Genomic DNA, 23,426 nt, shown 5'->3' with positions numbered 1-23,426 from the left:
CTCTGTCCTTCTCATGCCGAAATACAAACAACGGCTCAGGCAGGAACCCCCTGCTGTGAGAGAAGTGACACGGTGGTCTGATCAAACAGAGGCCGCTCTGCAGGGTGCGTTGGATTCAACCGACTGGGACATGTTTCGCAGCAGCGCGGGCGGAGACATCGAGGAGTTTACGGAAACTGTTGTGGGATTTATTGGGAAAGTTGTTGAAGACACTTCACTTAGGAGGACCATCAGGACTTTTCCCAACCAGAAGCCGTGGGTGGATAAATCTGTCCGCGACGCCCTGAGGTCCCGCACCGTTGCCTACAACTCCGGCCTCGCCTCTGGGAACATGGAGGACTACAAGGTTGCATCATACAACGTCCGCAGAGCGGTGAAAGAGGCTAAACATCGCTACGGCCGCAGACTGGAACAGCAACTACAACAGTCTGACTCCAGGGGACTGTGGCAGGGACTACGCACCATCACGGACTACAAAGCACCACACACACACCCGGTGAGTGCCGACGCTTCTCTGGCTGATGAACTCAACAACTTCTTTGCGCGCTTTGAGTCGGGAAGCCGACAGCCCGCTGCGCTCCCGCCGGAGGGGCGGAGACACTCACTGTGACGGAGCGCGACGTGAGGAGGGCGTTTAGACGTGTAAACACCAGGAAAGCGGCTGGACCAGACGGTATTAGTGGACGTGTCCTTAAGACCTGCGCTGACCAGCTGGCACCTGTGTTTACACTGATATTCAACCTCTCACTGAAACTGTGTGTGATTCCCACCTGCTTTAAAAAGTCCATCATAGTCCCTGTCCCAAAGAAACCACACCCCAGCAGCCCCAATGACTTCAGGCCCATAGCGCTCACCTCTGTGGTGATGAAGTGTTTTGAGAGACTCATCAAGACATTCATCACCTCCTCACTGCCCACCACCCTCGACCCACTACAGTTTGCATACCGGCCAGACAGATCCACAGATGACGCCATATCCTTCCTCCTCCACAAGACCCTTTCACACATAGACACTGGTAAGGGGAACTATGTGAGAGTGCTGTTTGTAGATTACAGCTCAGCATTCAACACCATAGTTCCCTCCAGGCTGGTCTCTAAGCTGCTGGACCTGGGCCTGGGCCCATCCCTGTGCAGGTGGGTTCACAGCTTCCTGACCAGCAGACCACAGGTGGTACGAGTGGGTCACCTCACCTCATCCTCCCTCACCCTCAACACTGGATCCCCCCCAGGCTGTGTGCTCAGCCCTCTGCTGTACTCACTGTACACCATGACTGCGAGGCCACGTCAGAGTCCAACGTCATCATCAAGTTGCTGACGACACTGCTGTTGTGGGACTAATCTCTCACAATGAGGAGACAGCCTACAGGAGAGAGGTCTCCCGCCTGGAGAACTGGTGCCAGGAGAACCACCCTCCTGCTCAACGTCAGCAAAACAAAGGAACTGATCGTGGACTTCAGCAGGAAGCAGCAGAGGGACTACCATCCACTTGTCATCAGTGGTGCTGAGGTGGAAAGAGTGGACACTTTCAAATACCTGGGAGTGACCATCTCACAGGACCTGTCCTGGACTCATCACATAAACATCACTGTGAAGAAGGCCAGACAGCGTCTCTACCTCCTCAGGCGGCTGAGAGACTTCAAGCTCCCACTCAAGGTGCTCAGGAACTTTTACACCTGCACCATCGAGAGCATCATGCGTGGGAGCATCACCACCTGGATGGGAAACTGCACCAAGCAGGACTTCATGGCCCTAAAAGGGTGGTTCGTTCAGCTGAACGGACCATCAGAACCACCCTCCCCAACCTGCGGACATTTACACCAAGCAGTGCAGGCTGAGGGCCATGAAGATCCTAAAACAGCCCAGCCACCCCGGACACTCTCTCTTCTCCCTGCTCCCATCAGGCCGGCGTTACCGCTGCCTGAGGGCTAAGACTGAAGGTTGAAGAAGAGTTTTTACCCACAAGCCATCTGTCTGCCTCAACTCTGAGCCCTAACTGGACATTATTGCACAATGTAAATATTATAATTTAAAAAGTTGTGTATAGTGATAGTATTTAGAGTATAGTGTATAGTGTGAATACTTTTTTTTTATTTTATTCTTCTTATTATATGTGTGTGTATATATGGTGCAGGTACAAAATACATTTCACTGTGCATTGTACTGTGTATAACTGTGCATGTGACAAATAAACACTATCTTATCTTATCTTATCTTATCTTAATATATAATGAGCTTCAGTCAGCTTTACACAACAATATCAGGTAGAAAACGGCCTCCAAAGAACTACTTTTACTTTCTTACTCTGAGTACATTTCAGAGCCTGTACTTTTTTTACTTTTACTGCAGTAAGAAGTTGAACCAGTACTTTGACTTTTACCAAAGTATTTTTAACACAAGTATTGTACTTCTACTTAACTATAGAATTCAGTACTTTTGCCACCTCTGGTTTAGAGCAGCTGAAACAATCAAAGTTCTCCAAACTCAGATCAGTTCCTGTTTCCTGTTTGATTCCCATCAGCACTGTTTCCTCTCAGAGGGACTGTTTACCTGGACACAACTCACCTGTGCTCATTCCTCATGTTAATGAGCATCATTGTTACATTTTAGTGTTTCTGATCTCATAAAGTTACGAGTCCTCTTTAAACCCAGTTCTTGTGGCCCACCTGCACCACCTCCAAGGCCCAGCAGGGGCCACGGGCCCCCCTTTGGGCGTCCCTGGTCTGTAGTATTAATGTGATGAAGCTGAGCTGACTCTGAGGAAGAAGCTGTGCTCTCTTCACAGCTTTGGGATGAACAGAAGTGGCTGTAAAAGTGCAGAGCTGCCAGCTGTTCATGGAGGTCTTTCAGAGAGCGAGGCTCTCCTGGAGCTCCTCCTCAGCAGAAGCTCAGAGGTGCTTCTCCTCCTGGAAACAATGAAGACCTGAACAATGATCAGAGTCACAGACTGATGGGCTGAAGTCTGAGAACAGGAAGTCTTCATGCTCTGATTCAGTGTTACAGCCACAGATATCAGAGATGCTCACAGTGAGCTCGTTATTCACTGACTGACAGATCAGTCACCTTCCACATCAGCATCACAGAGCACAGTGTTACCTGTACAGGTGCTTTTCACAGCATCAGCAGCTACAGATGCTTTATCAGCCATGCTAGCGCCTCCTCCCGTTAGAAAGAAGCTGTTTCCAGCTCACAGAGTGGATCCATGTTCACAAAGACGCTGTTGCTGTTCCAGCATGCACTGCGCGTCCTGGATGGATTCAAGCCTCTACCAGGGATCTTCAATTCCAGGCCTCGAGGTCTGGTGTCCTGCAGGTTTTAGATGTGTCCCTGATCCACCACACCTGAATCAAATGGCTGAATTACCTCCTCAGTATGCAGTCAGGTTCTTCAGAGTCCTGCTGATGATTCTATATTGACTCAGGTGTGTTGAAGCAGAGACACATCTAAAACCTGCAGGACACCAGACCTCGAGGCCTGGATTTGAGGATCCCTGCTGTACAAGCAAGAAGGGGGAAACTGAGGGTAAAAACTACAATCCCAGCTTCCTCATTCCTGTCAGCTGGTTTCCTGTAAACGGAGGGAGGAGAAGTGAAAGTGAAAGTGAGTCTGTTAGTCGGTGTTGGAAACTTAGCGCCTTTCTCCGTAGAGTTTGTAGAGTTTGTGGAGTTTTGTGGAGTTCTCCCGGAAAGCCGTCCCCGTGTTGTGTGTCCACGCAGCTCTCCGCAGGTCCGGCACCGAGGGGGACCCCCTTTAGACCGCAGAGAGCCCACAGCGAGTCTGTGACAGAAAGGTTGCAGCAGGCCGTTAGCTGAGCCTCCACTTTCCTTCAGAGAGCAGGAGGAGGAAAGAGGAGCTGAGGCGGGGTGAGTGTAACACAACATTGTTGTTGTTGTCTCTGAGTGTGTGACTGTAGAGGAAGAAGAAGAGTCCCAGCTCAGCAGTGTGAGTCTCTTCTTTGACTTTACAGCTGCTGCTGCTTCCTTCTATAACAGTGTAGCATCACTCTTTTATTTGCTGTGTCCAAATTCAGGGGCCGCATCCTTCGAAGGCCGCATTTGTAGGCCGATTACGTCACAACGAGGCGACGAAAGGTGTCCAAATTCGAAGGATCCTCCAAATGCGTCCTTCTTTTCTTGAATTTGAAGGATGGGTCCGGTGTATCCTTCGTGGCCTACCATATCCCATGATTCATTGCGCATCAATACGCAAACACAAAAACGGTGGAGAATAGCGGACAAAAAGTTTGAAAAATGACTGTTTCTGTGACACAAAATGAACTTTTAAAATGTTTTCAGGTGAGAATGTAAACGTGTAAACCTCAAATATCAGCTCGTTTTATCAAGATATCGCTTAATTACAAAAAGTGCTCCGCTGTTTTCGGAGCTGTCCGTTGCTGCTGCTCTACCAGCAGCTCGCCTCGCTAGCTGTCAGCTGACCGGGCCATCGAGGCTCGCTGCCAGCACATCCTTTTCAAACCCCCGCTGGCTTTCTCCGCTGAGTGGAAGTTAAGCACAGTTATAATTCAGTCAGATGATCTCTAACGGCTGATGTTTGGTTTGTTTCAGTGTTTCATTTGTTCCTCAGCAAATCAGTTTGCCTGAAATTAAGTTAAGCATCATAACTGGATAGTTTTATTCAACATTAATGTCTCACTTAATATAGTTGGAAATTAATCATTCACTCAGCTGTATTCCTTGATGTTGAAATGTGTTATGCTTGTTTTAACCAATTATTTTGAATTAAGGATTTAAAATTAAACCACAAAAAGGAGCAAAGGTTTGTTCTCTGTTTAACCAGCTGCTTTTACACAGCTGTGCTTCCACTGTCATACTTGGTAGGCGACATGAGCTACGCAGATGTGAGGACAGGTGACGCAGATACGAAGGTTAGACCGTCCAATTTCACAGCCGCGCACCTCCGGCCTTTGCAGTCTTCGTGGGCCGCGAAGGACCTGGTCTATGGAGGACGGGTCCTTCGAAGGATGCGGCCCCTGAATTTGGACACAGCTATTGTCTCATTTATTCCAGTAAATGAAAACTTTATAGCAGACGTCTGACACAGGAACCATATTTCTCATAGAACAGGTGTTTTGTAGCTTGATGGGACTGAGAGGAGTTATAGTGGGACCCTGAGGTTTGTGCTTCCACTCCAACATCACTGTTTGTGGTTTCCCTCTCAGACCCACTGAAGTCCAGAAGATGATGATGGAGGAAGAGGAGGGCAGAGCAGAGCCTGCAGGATCAGTTTGTCAGAGCAGGTCCAAAGCAGATCCTCCAGGCTTAAGCAAGGAACCTGCAGCCACACTGTGAGAGAACCATTCATTTCTTTAGTGCATTTATAAAATGCTTTCTGTCATTGATGTTCTCATCTTGATGCTGTGGTTCATGATCTGATTTTCTCTGTAATAAACACATATAAGAGCATAAAGGCTGTTTAATGGAAACTTTGGTTTGTGTTCCTAATCGAACCCTGAAGGACCTCTGATCCTTCTCACTCAAACAAAGAGCTTCAGCTTCCTGCTGTTTGTGCAAATCAGATGCAGCTGCAGTAACTCTGTTTATCCAGCATGTGTGTCACTCTGTAATTACAGCCACAAACACCAGGTGGCGCTGGTGCTCCTGTGTTGAATGTGTTGTAAAGCTGCAGCAGTGCAGAAGGAGCTGAGCGGCTCATGTTGGAGTCTGAGCTCCTAAATGTTGAACATCAGTTCCTTTAAGTGAGTTAAGGGCAGCAGAAAGGAGAGAACCTGAGTCTGTGCACAGATTATCAGAGCCATGAAAGATCAGATCAGGCCCGGATCCATTTCCCAGTTCTGGATCCATTTAGAACGGGATCTTTAAAATGACTCATCATCCCAAACTGTACTCAAATATCCAGAATGTGTCAGAGCTGCATTTCTAACCTGAACTGTTAACTCAGTGAAACACCTGTGCTCAGAGAGCCGTCCTCTATCACTGAGGCTGATCTGAGATCAGATTAGAAACATTCCAGCTGTAAATCTCAGGAAGCATTTGTATCCAGTGATGGTAGAAATGATGCAGGTTGTTCCAGCCTATCAGCACCTTAAAGCTTCACTAAACAATACTGAAAAATGAAGTGCTCATAAAGTGTGTGAGCTGCTTCTGTTTGCAGTTTATGGCTCCTGGTCAGCTCACAGCTGAGTAATCAGATCTCAGATCAGATGTAAAGTTAGGAAGTGATGTTCTCATTTCTCAGCCCTGTTTTGGATCCTTTCATAGGAGCTCATTTTGTCCCAACATGGTCAGAGGATCATGTGACCAGAGAGAAGTCTGCAGGTAATAGAAGTCACACAGGTGCATCAGTGACTGCAGTGCTCTGTAGGACAGCACCACATATTATTATAATGTTTTTTAAACTCTGCATTTGGCTCGATGGTTTCCACAGCCAAGCTGAAGCTTTCAAACAAACTGCATTTGCATTGATTCTTTGACGTCCCCAAGGCCTCATCCACCTGGGACTGTCTAAATAAGGGACTTCATATCAGCCTTATGATAGCTGCTAACATTCACAGATGTACACACACCTGAAATGAGCAAAGGTAATAAAATGAGTGAGAGTAATGGTTCTGTAATGACTCTGAATAAACCTGTACTCGAGGAAGTTACTGGTTAGAAAACAGGAAGTAAGCAGGTGCAGCTGGACTCCATCCAGTGTGGCCTCAGCAGGAGTGGAGAAAGGGGGGATAGAGTCTGTTAAAGGAATAAAAAGATGTTTCTGTGGTAAAGACCTGCTGCTGTGAGCAGACTGATGAGAACAAGGTTGGATTTTAAAAGGAGAAGTCCTGGAGGATTAACCATGGCCAAACAGCTGTGATCTAAACACTGGATTTACCAATCCTTTCTCCTCTGCTCCTTTTTACCGTGTTGGAGTTAAAACCATGGGGGAGCCAGGGCACCGTGGACCGAGTCTCTACTTCATCTGTTTTGTCCTGAGGAAGGAACGTTGTTCTGGCCAGGCAGCACTTCCTGCTTCCTTCTCTCTCTTCACATTTAGTAGAGCTTACCTAGCAACTAATGCAGGGATTTTAATATGACTGAGTTTCCTGCTTTGCCCCGACTACAGTGCTTCAATAAATATCTGATCTGTATTTAATCATTAGTTATTATTCATCTCTGTCTCTCTTCCACAGTGTGTCTTTTCCTGTCTCTCCTCTCAGCAGATGACTGCCCCCCCCCCTTCCCTTCCCTTCCCTTCCCACTGTCACCAAGTGCTGCTCATAAGGGGTCATTTTGACTGTTGGGTTTTCTCTGTATTTTAGGGTCTTTACCTTACAGTATGAAGCACATTGAGGTGACTGTTTGTTGTGATTTGTGCTTATAATAAAATTGAATTAAACTTTTCTCATATTTATGGTAAGGTTATTTTAATCTCCACAGCTTTTTGTAGTCGGTGTAAACCAATCACGTGCCTGGAACAGATCCCATGTCAGCCACTCCATCAAATCACAGCTCCTCTCTGGGAGCATCTCTGCTCTCATTTCTCTTTGTGTCCCTGAATGCAGCACAGAGCCTCTTCCAGCAGTTTGCACAGTTACCCTCTCAGTACACTCAGCATAGCGCGGCCAATAACATAAAAACACTGAGTTTGTTCACAGGTTTGGATCACACATGAAATCATAACCATTACTCTGAAACATGTGTTATACTGTCCAGCATTAAGCTTTAGTCTCAGAACGTATCAGTAATCTCTGTAAATTAAAGAGAAATGTTCTCCTGTTTGCAGAGGTCAAAGGTCAGAGTCTGGGTCCTCCAGCTGTCTGTCTATGAGGAGTGACAGGTCCAAAGGAATACCACCAAACTTCAGTCATGGACCCAGAGCAACAATGTAAGAGATCTGAAGTCATTTATTAAGACAATCTAACTCATTCTGAGATATAGAAATATGTTTGTGTTTGTAGAGGTCAAAGGTCATAATCTCTAGTAACCAGGTGTCTGTCTGTGAAGCCTGGCTGGATTTCCATGTGGGATTTTGGGATTTGAAGCTAAACTCTGCTGAAATATTTATGGATGATTTGAGCTGCAGTTTGTTCATATTCGCTCAGTCTGGATCAAACAGTCAACAAGGAGCTGTGGTCCTGCATGAGAAAGGCAGGAGAGGCAGAGAAGGATGTGAGGGTGGAGCAGGACATGGATCAGGTGTGTGGTAGGAGCAACAGATGGGTTGAAGGTGGGGGTGGGATCTGCTCTGAGCTCCTTCTTGTTCACAGTGGTGATGGACAGGCTGATGGATGAGGTCAGCAGGAGTCTCTGTGGATGATGATGTTTGCAGATGACACTGATCTGTAGTGAGAACAGGGAGCAGGTGGAGGAGAGCCTGGAGAGGTGGAGGTATCCTCTGTGGAGTGGGTGGAGATGAGTGTCAGAGGTGATCTGTGACAGAAGGAGAGCAGCCAGAGTGAAAGGGAAGGTTTCCAGGATGGTGGTGAGACCTGCTGTGATGGTTTGGAGATGGAGGCTCTGACACAATGACAGGAGGCAGAGCTGGAGATACTCAGATCTTCACTTGGAGTGAGCAGGATGGATCAGAAATGAGTCCATCAGAGGGACAGCTCAGAGTCAGAGAGGCTGAGATGGTTTGGACATGTGCAGAGGAGGGAGGGTGAAGATACTGAAGATGGAGCTGCAGGCAGGAGGAGGAGAGGAAGACCTCAGAGGAGCTTCATGGATGTAGTGAAGGAGGACATGCAGAGAATTGGAGGGACAGAGGAGGGTGCTGGGATAGGGGGAGATGGAGGCAGAAGATCTGCTGTGGCGCCCCTAAAGGAGCAGCTGGAAGAAGATGATTTAATACTGTACTGTATACTGTATATATAAATACTGAGAATATTTAAGGAAGTTCTTTTTCATCAACTTTCAATACTAAAAACATTTTAAGAAGAATGAATGCAGAATATTAGACTCAGAGGTCAAAGGTCACCTTCCTGATGACTGAAGCTTCCAATGAAAGCTGAAAGCTGTGTGTGTGAGTCTGCTGCTCTCCCAGTTTTTAGAGGCCTTCTAAGCTCAGTTCAATGTGAACTAACCCAAACTGAGCTGCAGACAGTGACTGTAACACAGTGAAGGACAGAATCAGCTCTCTGTGATGGAAGGCTTTTACTGTGAAGTCTCTGCAGGAAGTGCTGAGTTTGTATTGATAGCAAACTGCAGGCAGATCACTCAGTGTTCAATCAGACAGGAAAAGCAGTTCATTAGTGCTGCTGAGATCAAAGGAAGCATCACTTTGGTTCCAGCCTGAATGCTGGATTCAAACAGGAAGTAGCTCCACGTTTCCTGTTCTCTGTGACCATCAGAGCTTCTGCACAGTGTCCTCACATCTGGATCTTTGTCAGCAACAGTCACCAAATGATTTTAGTCATAAAGAAATGTGTTCACAGAGAGAAGAAGAGGAGCGGGGTCTGTGTGAGGAGCGGCCGTCCTGCTGTGCTTCCTGTCAGGACGTCCTGAAGGATCCGGTCTCTACCAGCTGTGGACACTGGTTCTGCAGACAGTGCATCTCCTCATACTGGGACCAGTCTGCTTCATCAGGAGACTCCTCCTGTCCCCAGTGTGGACAAAGTAAGACTGAACATCTGTCTGCTGATGGACTCATTTGAAAACTGGACTTCTTGTTGTGTTGTTGACACATTTCAGAGTTTCTTCTCTTTAGTCTCAGTGTTTTTCTGTCTTTCAGCAGATGCTGGTCTGCAGGAGGTTTTAGAGGAACATAAGATCAGTCTGAGGAGGAGATGTGAACGTGTGACTGAAGGAAGTGATGAAACAGGAAGTGGAACCCTCCTGAACAGGATCTACACTGAGCTCTACATCACAGAGGGACAGAGTGAAGAGGTTCATACCCAACATGAGGTGAGGCAGCTGGAGACAGCTTCCAAGAACCCTCTATGACAGACCAATCAGGTGCCACGACATCTTTAAAGCCTTCCCTGACCAACAGAGACCCATCAGAGTGGTTCTGACCAACGGCGTCGCTGGCGTTGGAAAAACCTTCTCAGTGCAGAAGTTCAGTCTGGCCTGGGCAGAGGGCTTGGAGAACCAACATGTCAGTGTGGTGATGCTGCTTTCATTCAGGGAGCTGAACCTGATCAGAGATCAGCAGTACAGTCTTCTGGAGCTGCTCCATGTTTTCCATCCAACATTACAGAAGGTCCCAGCAGAGAAGCTCGCTGTCTGGAAGCTTCTGTTCATCTTTGACGGCCTGGATGAAAGCAGACTTTCATTGGATTTCACCAACAGGAAGCTCGTGTCTGATGTCACACAGAAGTCATCAGTCAGCGAGCTGCTGACAAACCTCATCAAGGGGAAGCTGCTTCCCTCGGCTCTCGTCTGGATAACGTCCCGACCTGCAGCAGCCAATCAGATCCCTCCTAGATGTGTGGACAGGCTGACAGAAGTACGAGGCTTCACTGACGCCCAGAAGGAGGAGTACTTCAGGAGGAGATTCAGTGATGAAGAGCTGTCCAGCAGAATCATCTCCCACATGAAGACATCCAGGAGCCTCCACATCATGTGCAGCATCCCAGTCTTCTGCTGGATCACTGCTACAGTTCTGGAGCACATGTTGACCACAGAGCAGAGAGGAGAGCTGCCCAAGACCCTGACTGACATTACTCACACTTCCTGCTGCTTCAGACAAAGAGGAAGAAGAACAAGTACCATGAGGGACATGAGACAAGTCCACAGGAGCTGACGGAGGCTGACAGGGAAGTTCTTCTGAAGCTGGGGAGGCTGGCGTTTGAACATCTGGAGAAAGGAGACATCATGTTCTACCAAGAAGACCTGGAGCAGTGTGGTCTGGATGTGACAGAGGCCTCGGTGTACTCAGGAGTTTGTACAGAGATCTTCAAGAGAGAGTGTGTGATCTTCCAGAAACCAGTCTACTGCTTTGTTCATCTGAGCATTCAGGAGTTTCTGGCTGCAGTCTACATGTTCCACTGTTTCACCAGCAGGAAGACAGAGGAGCTGGAGAAGTTCCTTTATTCTTATTATTATGGGAACATCTCATGTCTGGATGGTTTCCTGAAGAGAGTCATGCAGAAATCCCTCCAGAGTGAAAATGGCCACCTGGACCTGTTTGTTCGCTTCCTTCATGGCCTCTCTCTGGAGTCCAACCAGAGACTCTTAGGAGGTCTGCTGGGTCAGACAGAGAACAGTCCAGAAACCATCCAGAGAGTCATCAAGAACCTGAAGAAGATGAACAGTGATAAAATCTCTCCTGACAGAGGCATCAACATCTTCCACTGTCTGATGGAGATGAACGACCTCTCATTATTTCAGGATATCCAGGAGTTCCTGAAGTCAGAGAACAGATCAAAGAAGGAACTCTCTGAGATCCAGTGCTCAGCTCTGGCCTTCATGCTGCAGATGTCAGAGGAGGTTCTGGATGAGCTGGACCTGAACAAGTACAACACATCAGATCAGGGACAACTGAGACTGATTCCAGCTGTGAGGAACTGCAGAAAGGCTCGGTGAGTCAAGATGTGCTCATTAAGATCATTAATCAGTAGGGGTGGGAATCTCCAAGCACTCTACGATTCGATTCGATTACGATTCAGAGGACTGCGATTCGATTATAAAACGATTATCGATGCATCTTGGTAGTAGCAATCCATGATGAATCAATTTTATTTCCATTTTAAAACTCCCATTTTATTTTATATTTATATTAAATCAAATGAAAGCAGTATGGCAAGTACAAGGCCACACATTCCAGAGAACTGAACAAAGAAATACAAACTGAAAAAGTGCACCTGTAGCAGCATGTTTGTAGTAAATTAACAGATTTCAGCAAATGCCAACTCTTAACCAACATTATGTGCAAACAACAAACAAATATGTGGTATCAAAACCACAACTTCCACACAAGAGTAGAATTATGTGCTAGTAGCTCTCATACAAAAATGCTTGTTGACTTCAGCTTTTTGAATAACATGGTTCCTCATGTTTGTCGTGTTTCCAAAATATTTGAGCTTTGTTTGACACAACTTGCATATGGTGTAGCTCTTGTAGTGTTGTAGTCAAGACCACCTAACCCGAGACCGAGACAAGACCAAGACCAGAGGGTATCGAGACCGAGACAAGACCAAGACTTTTAGGGTCCGAGACCAGTCGAGACCAAGACCGAAGGGGGGCGAGACCGAGACAAGACCAAGACCAGTGCCTGACACTACATGACACAATAAAATGTGAAAAATGATCAAAATCACTTCTCAAATTGATCTGAAAGATCCACATTCCCATAAAATTACCCTGATATTAAAACTCACAGCTCAAATAAATATAACCATCTTTATTTAATACTCCTGGGTGACTTCCATCATTTATCACAGAATGTAAAACAATTATTCATAGTTCATCACAATAGTCTTAACTTTTCTCTGCCTTTCATAAACTATGCATAAAGTTGTGTTGTTTTTAAACCAACAACCTTTGTAAAAATGGGTGCTTTTTCAAAACCACATAGCTAAATGTGTAAAACTGAAAAAATGGCAAACACTCATCAACAGTAAGAACTAAAGCCTTTAATCTTATACAGATTAAAGCTGCAGGATGTAACTTTTATAAAAATCTGGTTTTTACATATTTGTTAAAACTGTCACCATGTCAGACAGTATGAGACCGATAATCTGCGAAAAAAATGGAGCTCCTCCACCTCCTCCCTGAACCGCTCCCAGTCAAAAACAACCAGTCAGAGCCAGGAGGAGGGTCTTAGCACTGTCAATCACTCCTGGTGTATGCTGCTCAATGTAGTTGTGTGCGACACTTCAAGATTTGGTATCGATCCTATGCCAAGTAAACACAGGGCCATTATCACCAATACTGATACCAATACTTTTTAATAATTATGAAGAATTTCCATGAAGTTTAACTGGTTTGAGATTTTTTTCCTTTGGATCATTAATTAGTTAAAACCCAGAATAGAATTGGGCAAAGTTTATATGTAAGTAGAAAATACTTTATCAAAATAAAAGTTATTGTTCTGAAACAATAGAATAAAACAATTTTCCCATAAATTGATGTCTGGATTTTTTTTTTATAAATGAAGTGTACAAAATCATCACTCAAGAACAAAAGCAAACTTTTTTCCAGGTAGATTTTTCAGAAAGTATAATAAAAAATTTAATAAAAAATGTCCCTTCATTCACTAATTTTCTACAAATTTTAATTTAAATTTGATTTAAATGTTTCATAGCAAAATCCTTTTTTTTCCCAAATAAAATATGTTATGCGTCACATGACAGTATAACAAAACACTGTGGGGAGGGGAGGAGCAAAGTGCTCTGTGCTGTGACAGGAGCCACACTTAGACAGTCAGCTCGCATCTTTGATGAAACCGCAGCACTGCATACAGGAGAGAAACTGAAGCCAAAGTATCGATCTCATCACACTGATATTGATCAATACCAATACCAACGTTGGCATCCATATTATCGATATCAGGATCAATCTGCCCACCACTAGCTCAATATACTAATGGCGGAGAAACAACTTACTTACTTCTCTGCTGTTACCATTGGTGGTGGCCATGGTAACTTCAGGGTTCTAGCAAGAAATATTTCTCACCCCAGCACTAATGCTAATGCTAATTAGTAAGCTAATACTAACCACCAAATGCCGCTCCCACTTGTTAATTGAGTGATGGGGCCTAAGACATAACCAGAAAGGAGTAATCAGTTTTTTGGACGTGTAGTTACATTTCTCGAGGTGCATGTCAGGTTTGCTTCAGAGAGGATTTTCAGTTATACACAAAGGATCAATGCAGAACTCTAAATCAGGCCTTATTAGATCGATAGAATGATCATTTTTGCATATAATCCAGAAAAGTTACATTTATACATCAAGCATTTAATGTGTCCCAGAGTGCCGTTTCCTTCCACTGTGTTTGCAGAAATCACATAAAAAAATACACAACAAAAACATAATCCAGATTCCTCGGCTGCTAATAGCATTTCCTACATTTGAATATCAGCCACCATATTGTGAGCATAAACTATCACGTTTTTAATGCAACAATAGGAAGTGACATCATCTTGCTGGGAACTGTAGTTATTTTATTCTTGAAGGCCTCTCATAGCTCTACTGGTGCTGAAAACTAATGTTTGACTATGGCTTTCTGAATACAAGTAGGGCTGCAACTATCAATTATTTTAGTAATCAAGTATTCAGTTGATTACTCCATCAATTAATCAAGTAATTGGATAAGAAATAATTTTTCATTTTAACAATTCATCAGCATATTTTAACTTCCGTACTGCAGATGTTTCCTGGGTGAAAAAACAGGGTGGATGGAGCAGCTACAAAGTTCTCTGTTCTTCATGTTGCTGATCAGGTGGTTGATAAAAACATTTTGACGGAGCCCCTCTGTACTGAAGGGGGTGGAGGGGGCACCGAACGATTTCTAGTGCTAATGGCAGCCCCCCTTTCCCCAGTACACTGTGGTTATTGATCTGTTCTGGTGGCTACAGCTGACGTAAAGAAAAAAATAACAGCTGACATCCTCTGCAAAACACGCGCACATTCAAACATGCGCACTCACAGCACAGAGAAGTGGGGGCGTGAAAAAACATCTCAGCGATCCACTCGTGTTAAAGGCTCGTTTTTGTTTTTTTTGGAAATGCTCCGCTTACACGGAGACACCTGAGCTGCAGAGCTGAAACAAAACATCAAAGCAAAAATTTGTGTCGAGGATTTTTAATAATCGAATTGCGTTACTCCAAGAATCGTTGCAGCCCTAAAACTTGCATTAAATTTTCAGTTTGTGTATCAAATACATGAAGGTTGGTATTTACCTTTCATGCTGGGATTTTTTTGTTGAATCGGAAGCCTGAAATTTTCCTTTGATCTTCATTTTCCCTCTTACTTCTCTTCGTGTTCATGCCGGTTGTTATTTCGATTTATGCAGCACACGCGTGACCATAGTGAGATCAAACGTGCACATTGTGAATGAAACTGTCCGTGCTCTGTGGTAGATTGCAAACTGGTGAAATGATACAGGCGTAAGCAGCGATAATAGCAGCGACCTAGCCGGGGCGGAGTCTGAGAGGTGCCTTTGAGAGGCAGAGGAGCCCAATCTTTGTTGGATTTGAATCAGTACGTTTTGCATCCAATAAAAGCAAAGATGTTAACAAATAAATTGGACAGTATTCTGGCAATTTAGTGATATTTCCACAGCTGTGGTCTTGACTGGTCTTGAAATAAAGTCCGCAAATGTCCGAGTCCATGACAAGACCGAGACCATCAAAAAGCGGTCTCGAATACTACAACACTAAGCTCTTGTCAATGGATGTTTTCCCTTCGACTTCGTAGAAGCCGAAGTGCTTCCACACACTAGCTTTTAGTGCAGAAGGTGCCGGCTGGATTTGCCGCTCTTCCATCTTGCGTCTTTGTTATGTGCACAGCACAGACTGTCCGGGTGCAACACCTCCGCTCTTCTGAGTTCCGCTTTTTAAGTTCCGCTCATTACGTTCTCAGTTAGCGCTAACGTCTAGACAATCGATTGTTGTCATTTGTGAATCGATTCTGAATCGTCCACGTTGAGCATCGAGATGCATCTAAGAATCGAAAATTTCCCGCACCCCTATTAATCAGAGTAGATTAGTACTTCAGTTCTTCACAGATTCACAGGAATAAATGACCCTCATTAGTTTGAGTTTCTCACTGAAAACATCATTTTATTAAAGTCATTTTGTGTGTGTGTGTGTGTGTGTGTGTGTGTGTGTGTGTGTGTGTGTGGTGTGTGTGTCTAAGTGTAACTGATGACTTGTGTGTATTTTCAGTGCTTCAAACATTAAAATCTTTATTTACACATTTACAAATCTGAGACACACACAAAAACAGCGTTGCTACAGTAACAGCCTCGTTCTTATTATGAAGGTAAATATGCAGCAAAATGTGAGAACTTGTAGAAAAATGTAACAATGTTCTGCTTCTGCTTTCTCATTGGCTGGTCTCTGCCCCTGGCCCCTCCCCCTGCTCTGCCAGCACATTAATCAGGACTGTTTCTCAATACTTGAGTACTTGGGAAGGTTGAACTTCTCGAGTACTCGAGTATTTTTCCATTGGAACACCTGCAGACTTGATGATATCACAGCTCAGCTCCAGTGTTTCTGTCGCCTTCCAGTTTAAATTTATTGATTAAATTGACTGAATAAATTATTTGAGTTACATGAGGAATTGTTGCACCGCAGAATGGCTGACAGCACGCTGCCACCTCTGGGTCACGTGGACGCCAACAGCTCGGTGGAAAGAAGAAGCTCTGAAGGCTCAAAGGTGGAGAAGTTTCCTCTGATTAAAAAGATGAAGGTGGTCCTAAAAACACTTGAAGTTTGCTCCTCTGAACACACAAGCTCCAGAAGCTGGAAGCTGATCTGTGACTCAGAGGACACCGAAGCAGGTCACATTACAAAGCTCTCTGAAGCTGATAGGAGGGTGGAGGCAGGCCTGGGTAAGATGGAGGATCTAGAGAGAAGGAGGCGGCAGTGCAGCTGAGCTTCCTGAAGGCAGTGAGGGTGATGGTCCTGCTTCTTTCTTCCAAACTTGGTTGATGGAGCTGCTGAAGATCAGCTTCAAAGGAGGAGGAGGAGGAGCAGCTGCTGCCAGTCTGCAGGCTTCGAGTGCTGGTAGAAACAGTGAGCAGCTGTGGCTGTTGGTACGTGGCAGGACCATCAACAGGCCATGAAGCTCCACAGTTTCCAGGAGAACATCTGGATCCTGCAGCTGGTTTCTGCTCTACAGGATATTCCAAGATTGTTCCTCAGCAGCTGGAAGGAAGTGACAGGAAGCAGAGAAACAACAGCTCAAGGAGAGAGGGCTGACCTTTGCCCTGCTGTAGCCAGCCTTCCTCAGGATTAGCATTAGATTAGACAGGCAGGAGAAAGTCTCTGAGCATCCTAAAGGTGTTGCTGCATCCTTGGATAAAGTGCCACATCCTGCTGAGTGAGGGCTTCCCTTCATATTAAACACAACCAGGGATCTGTGTGGAAATGTGAGGTTTGGCACTGAAAGAAAGTGGTGAGCATCAAGTCTGTGATGGTGTAACTGGGACCGGCACAGTTCTGTTTCTGTGGACCTCGATGGTTCCTCATATGCTCACTGCTGACTTTAGATTCCAGTGTTTGTGTGGCAGCAGTTCAGGTGTGTTACAGATGTGAGGCTGGAAAGGTGTTTAGTAGCTGCTCCACCATCTTCCACTCTTTAAGCAGACAGCTCAGTGAGTCCCACTGAGCTTGCAGTTTGGCGTTTAATGCTGTTACCTGAATGATCAGGTGTGGTGTTACCTTCCAGAGCTCAGAGCACCTTCTTCTCCTCACAGAGCTCTTCTCTCTCAGCCTGCAGGCTGACTTGTGCTTCCTGAGTTCCTAAAGTAGCTCTCAGACCCTCTCCTGTGGAAGCAGTATGACAGGAATGAGCTGCAGCTCCCAGTTTGGGCTTTAATGCTGTTACCTGAATGTTCAGAGCACCAACAAATATTTAGCACTCAGACAGTCTGAACCTGCCTCAGCTAGGGCTGCAAATCAAACCTCATTTCATTGGAACATTTGAGCTTCCAGCAGCTCTGGAAGCTCGTTAGTCCGGATCAAACCATCATTGAGCTGCGTTCACTTTTTAATGACGCTCTCGTTTCCTCCTGTTATCAATCCAGAGCAGCTCTTTCCTTCAGAGCAGCAGCTTTGGTTCCTCCATTGAACTCTCCACCTGCTGGGCTGTTGGAGGTCAAGCTCACATGGATTTTTCCACTTGAATCATATTTAAAGTTCAAAGAAAGTGACTCTGATTTCTGCACATGGACAACATGGAAAATCCCTGAGTTGGGATAGAGAGCTGGGATAGTGTCCTTTGGGAAGCTTTGGAATATGGATGCTGTGGATGTACTGCTGCTGCTCTGAACCATTGTTTTTGATCTAAAGGTCAAACAGGGTCATGATGCTTGTTTCTGTTTGTTCCCCTGAAATCAGATCTTCTCTCAGCAGCTCTGAGTCCTTCATCATTGTTGTCCAGTGATGAGTTTGATTCCTGCTCAGCAGCTTTTTCCTGCATGTGCGCGTGAACAGGCGTACCTGACAGCAGCAGGTAGCAAGAGAGATCATCTTTCCCAGCTGGAACTCTTCACTGAGCTGACCTGGAGTCAGACTCAAAGCAGGAAACAGTCCAAATGTTGGTGCTGACTCTGACTCTGGATCAGCTGTGACTGACAGACTGTGGACATTATGGAGCCTAAATGTGAGGCCATTTTCCTCCTTCATCTGCAGATCTGCAGCCAAACAAAGCTTCTCATTAAAAGTGTGCAGGTCTGAGAGAGCTGCAGACAATCATTGTGTCAAACACAGTAAGCTGAGAGGAGCGGATGCACAGACGTGCAGAGCAGATGTTCATCACATTATGACCTCACTCTGTTTTGTCTTCATATACATTCAGTCTGTGTTTATAATGCACATTTCTGCTTTTACAATAACACACTTCATATTTTCACTAATCGCAGACTGATTCAATGTGGACTCTCAGTGAGTCACTGTGAAGTTGTGGCCTCAGCTCTGAATTCCAACCCCTCCCATCTGACACAGCTGGACATGAGCTGGAATGACCTGCAGGATTCAGGAGTGAAGCTTCTGTGTGCTGGACTGGACAGTCCAAACTGTCGACTGGAGACTCTGAGGTCAGTTCACTGACTGCAGCTGTTGTTGTTTTTCTATATTTCAGATCTTTGATGTTTGAAACTTTCTTTGGTTCCTAAATGTTCAGGATGTGTCTGAAGACAAATGTGAAGAATTATGAGTGCTTTCAGAAATGTTGTCTTTCCAAACAACACTTTTTCCTTTTGGCTCCAAATAGAAGTGACAGACTTGAGCAGTTCATTTAAAGGCTGACAGAAGTGGAGCGGTGACGGGGAGATGTTGGACAGGACAGTTTTTCAGCCTCCACAGGTTCATGTTGTGTGCCATCAGTCAGTGAAGATGAAGTCAGTCCTGATGAGGCTGTAGAGTGTGTGAGGGATGTGAATGGGGCTGTTGAAGATCTGATGATAGCAGATCCAAACAGGCTGCAGAGACTTTGAGCTTCTGTGGAAACAGAGACATGAATGTCAAAGCTAGTAAAGGTGAAGGTAGGAGCTGTGATGATGTTTATGGCTGCTACAGAGACACCACACAGCTGCTGTGCTGCTGAGGTGTGTGTTAAAGCAGAGGAACAAAGAGCAGCCTCACACAGGCCCAAACATGCCAACAAAGCAGGATTCAGGCTCTGTGTGAGCGTTTGACACAGAAGCTGGAGCAGAGAAAGGACTCTGCTGGAAGGACTCCAAGAAGAAGGCTGCTGAGACCAGTCCAAGTGTCTGAGGTGTCCATGGAGCCCAGTCTGACATGTCACTGAGACACTAACATACAGAAGTGATGGTAACATGAAGCAATAGTTTCCATGTTGGAGCAGTTCTCAGTTCAGTCACAGTGTTTAATACAGTTCATGAGTCAGGTCCACATGTTAGACACAGCAGCTGATCACAGATCTGCTTCAGAAAGTTGATCCAATTCAGACAGTTTGGGAGGACCTTGAAAGCAGCGTGAGCAGTTCACTGCCTAACCCCACAGAGCATCAGACTGTCAGTCTGGACTTTTCTTTGTTCCTATTGGCTGTCAGAGAGCCTTCAGACCAATCAGAGGCTGTGGGTCTGTGTATGAAGGATCATTCATGTGCAGCAGTTGGAGAAGGAGAAATGGCAGTTTGGGGTGTTTCCTGCTTTCATGGTCCTGCTTGTGCTGATGAAAATGTTGATTGACGTGTGGATTCGTCCTCCAACAGTCGATTCTGTTCTTGATTATTCAATAACTGTATTGATCAGCTGTGGAAACATCACTGCCTGTTTTATTGTTCACACTAAATCCATGATGGCTTCATGTGGCCATGGCTGGATCTCCAGCTTACAGACCCCTGGGCACAAATGCTTGATGGAGCCTCACCAGCTGGATTTGAATGCTCGACTTTTCTTCCTTCTTCAGTGATGAGACATCAGGACATACAGTGTATACAGCAGAGTTGGAGTCATTATGGAAGCCTCAGTGGGATATGGAAAGGAAGCATCACAGTCCAGCTTCACTGAAGCTTTAAAGGATCTGAAATGAGAAATGAAGCAGCCAGAGCTTTTCATGGCTGCAGAGGCGGGGCCTGTTTCCTAAAGTCTGCAGCCCCCTCACAGCTTACCAAAGGTCAAAGGTCTCAGCCATCTGGATCTGCTGAATGAAATCAATGAAAAGCATAAAGTGTAACGAGGACGTTCACAGGTACATCGAGCTGAGCAGAGGAAGAAGAAAACCTACAGACTCTGTTAATAAGGAATTTCATTGGACGAAGCTCACAGGAAGTGACGTCAGTGGGAATGTTGGAGCTCCACCAATCAGAGGAGGCGTGGCAGTAGTTTTGTGTGGTGGTTAAAGAGTGCAGTGGGAAACTGTGCTTGAATGAAGGAGGAAAGAGGCGCTCCATCAGAGAGAGCTGCTCGCTCGTGTTCAGGAGGCGGCCCTCTGATGGAGACGCCATCAGCTCCTTTTTAGGAATCATTGATCCCTCTGAGCTCACAGCCTTTTCTGCACTGTGAGCTGGAATCAGGAGAGAGGAGCTGATCACAGCATCAATCAGCTAAACACTGATGAATCTCCAGGCCCTGACAACCTGCGGCTGACCTTTAGAAACTCTGTCTGTGACATCATCGACCTTTAACCTCAGGTTCTAATGGAGGTTTAAAGACGGCGTTCTGAGCGACTCCTTTTACCGTGGAGTCATGTGCTTATTCTATAACAAAGGAGCTCAGTGTGAGTTACATCATTGTATCCAGTTAACAGTAATGACTGCAGCTGATCAAACATTAGCTCCAATAATAATGAACAGGTTTATTGATGATCTAATTGTGGATAATAAGAACAAACATGTGCAATAAGGGGCTCCAGCTGTGGGACAGTCTGTGCAGTTGCAGAGACATGATTGACAGCAGGAAGACTTGTGGGTTTGGATCAGCAGGAAGCCTTTGATTGGGTCTCACACTCGTGTTTGTGGGCAGTAATGAAGGCGTATGGAAGCCCTGATGGTTTGACTCTAATGGTCCAGTTCCTCTATGAAACATCTCCAGTGCAGCTTCAAGTAAACGCAGCTTTAAGAGAAGCCTTGAACATCTCCTGAGGCGTGAAGCAGGGCTGTCCTCTGAGTGCTGTGTCCTCGCCATCAGTCCTCTATTGGAAACCATCAATAAGGATCAAAGGCGGTCTGATTGGAGACTCTCACAGAGGGGCTGCCCTGGCTCACACTGATGATGTCACTGTGATCCTCAGAAACCAGGAAGAGCTGCACAGATTAAATCAGCACTCGGAATGTTCTGAATCTGCATCAGGGGCCAAATGAGAGCAGGACGAGACAGAGGGAGTGTGGATGGGCTCTGATCCCAGTACAGCTGATATTAATATCCAGGTTAAAGAGGAACTGAAAGCTGGGTGTCTGGATCAGCAGGAGAGACTGCTGGGAATCAAAGTGGTCCAAGAAAGGAAGTGAAATGAAAGAAGTCTTGAAATGGGAAGGCAAAAACAGTGATTCTAAAGCTGCTGTGAAGATGCTTCAGAGCCACATTGTGTCCAGATTCCTGTTCTTATCAAGTGTGTTTGCACAAAAAATCCATCCTGACTCTGAATAAACTGTGAGCCAAACTGGTCTGGGGGACAAACCGTGAGCTCACACAAAGATCTTTAATGATCAGAGTCAAATAACGCTGCTTTAGGAGCAGCTGATCTCAGCAGCTGCTAAAAATCCCTTTCACTATAAATCTATCCAATGCAGTGAGCAGAGGAACGCTGTGGATCAGTGGGAATAAAGCTCCCTGCTCCACATTCAAAGACCAGATCCAGTGTCCCTGACTATAAACTCTTCTTTGGAGCTCTGACTGAAGCATGGAAACATTTCAGGATAAGTGGACGGCCTACAAAGAGCAGCAGTGAAAGCTCATCATCATAAATCCTGAGTAATAACTTCACTCTCATACAGCGTCACTAAAATCACTTTAACCATCAGGGTCATCCTGCTGATCCAACTACAACTCTGAGTTTGTACAAACTTGTTTCTCCATCATTTTGTTTGCTTTATGAGGAAAATGATTCAAGAACTTTCTGCTAATACACAACATTTCATCATATTTCCTCATCACCCTCTTTGCTCTGACCATTTTAATAACCTTTGACCTCCAATAAAGGCCTCCACAGAGTTTGGCTAAAATAATGACAGCAGATGTTTGTGTGACAGAAGCAAATTTCTGGATGATGTTCTTTCAGTGCTGCTCTTTGTAGACGCTCCCTGAGCGCTCGTCTCACAGCAGCTGCACGCACAGAGACCAGTGTTGTTGGTCCAGCTCAGAAGACGACTTGTTGGAATGAAGACGAGCTCGGAGTTTGTCTGGTTTAAGGACGCACTGGGAAAAGGTGTTGTTGGAGTTCCAGGATGGGAATTTCTTTCCAGCTTCACCTTTAAAAGTGAAGCCATGAAGGAAAAACACGACTTTTTCAAGTGTTTCTAGTTTTTATTATAAATGTGCGACTTTAATCTGAAAGTTTTTCTCTTGTTGTTGGTTTGAAGCTGCATGTTGGCTTCAGCTGTTTGGAGTTTTTCTAAACTTCTCCATCCTGAACCTTCTTCAGCTCTGATTATGAAACACTCAATGATTTCAGACTTTGTCTAATAAACTCACATCTTTGATTCTTTATACAGATTAGAGAGCTGTTTTTTGACAGAGATCAGCTGTGATTATCTGGCAGCAGCTCTGAAGTCCAACCCCTCCCATCTGAGACAGCTGGACCTGAGGAGAAACAAGCTGCAGGATTCAGGAGTGAAGCATCTGTGTGGTTTTCTGGAGAGTCCACGATGTGTTCTTGAAACTCTGAGGTCAGTCTCCATGTTTTAGTTGTGCTGAGATGAATCTGATGTGAAACACTAAACTGCCGACATAAGGCTGATATTATACTGATCCACACTGAGGATCTTCATGGTAAAGTCTGGTTTCTTCTTCTCTGCTTTAGTCCATTGACTGTAGCAGAACAATGTTGACATTTCAAAGCTTCAAAGAAGAGGAAAACTCCTCCACTGGATAATTCACTGTGAAACTCTCAAACACTTCATTCCACCTTAAAGTCTGTCTGACACTGAAATCCAAACCAAAATGGCCATTTGCTTTACAGACAGCAGTCCAACACAAAACAGACACAACATCCAAAACACAGTCCAACATCCAAATGTCCTCCACTGCCACCATGAATGATGGCAAAGAGAAGGAGGAAACATCTGACACTCAGGGTTAGAATGAGCTTCATAAAGCAGACTGTGAAGATCAAAGCTGCATTGGAGAGCTGACATTCATCAATTAGTGGACACAAGTGGACAGATATCATCTGAAGCA

The 23,426-nt window shown here is 45.3% G+C and overlaps 1 long non-coding RNA gene across 1 annotated transcript; it reads left to right on the top strand.

Annotated features, from left to right (window-relative positions):
• Positions 1-3,575: 3,575 nt before the first annotated feature.
• Positions 3,576-9,410, top strand: LOC115776985 (uncharacterized). Its single transcript, XR_004019546.1, has 4 exons — positions 3,576-3,859; positions 5,176-5,301; positions 7,740-7,841; positions 9,391-9,410. It is a non-coding gene; the product is annotated as an uncharacterized LOC115776985 (long non-coding RNA).
• Positions 9,411-23,426: the final 14,016 nt, after the last annotated feature.

The sequence above is a fragment of the Archocentrus centrarchus genome, unplaced genomic scaffold, assembly GCF_007364275.1.
Source record: "Archocentrus centrarchus isolate MPI-CPG fArcCen1 unplaced genomic scaffold, fArcCen1 scaffold_41_ctg1, whole genome shotgun sequence".
NCBI lineage: Eukaryota > Metazoa > Chordata > Actinopteri > Cichliformes > Cichlidae > Archocentrus > Archocentrus centrarchus.
Note: the sequence above shows the minus strand (reverse complement) of the source record. Positions and strands in the feature narration are given on the sequence as shown.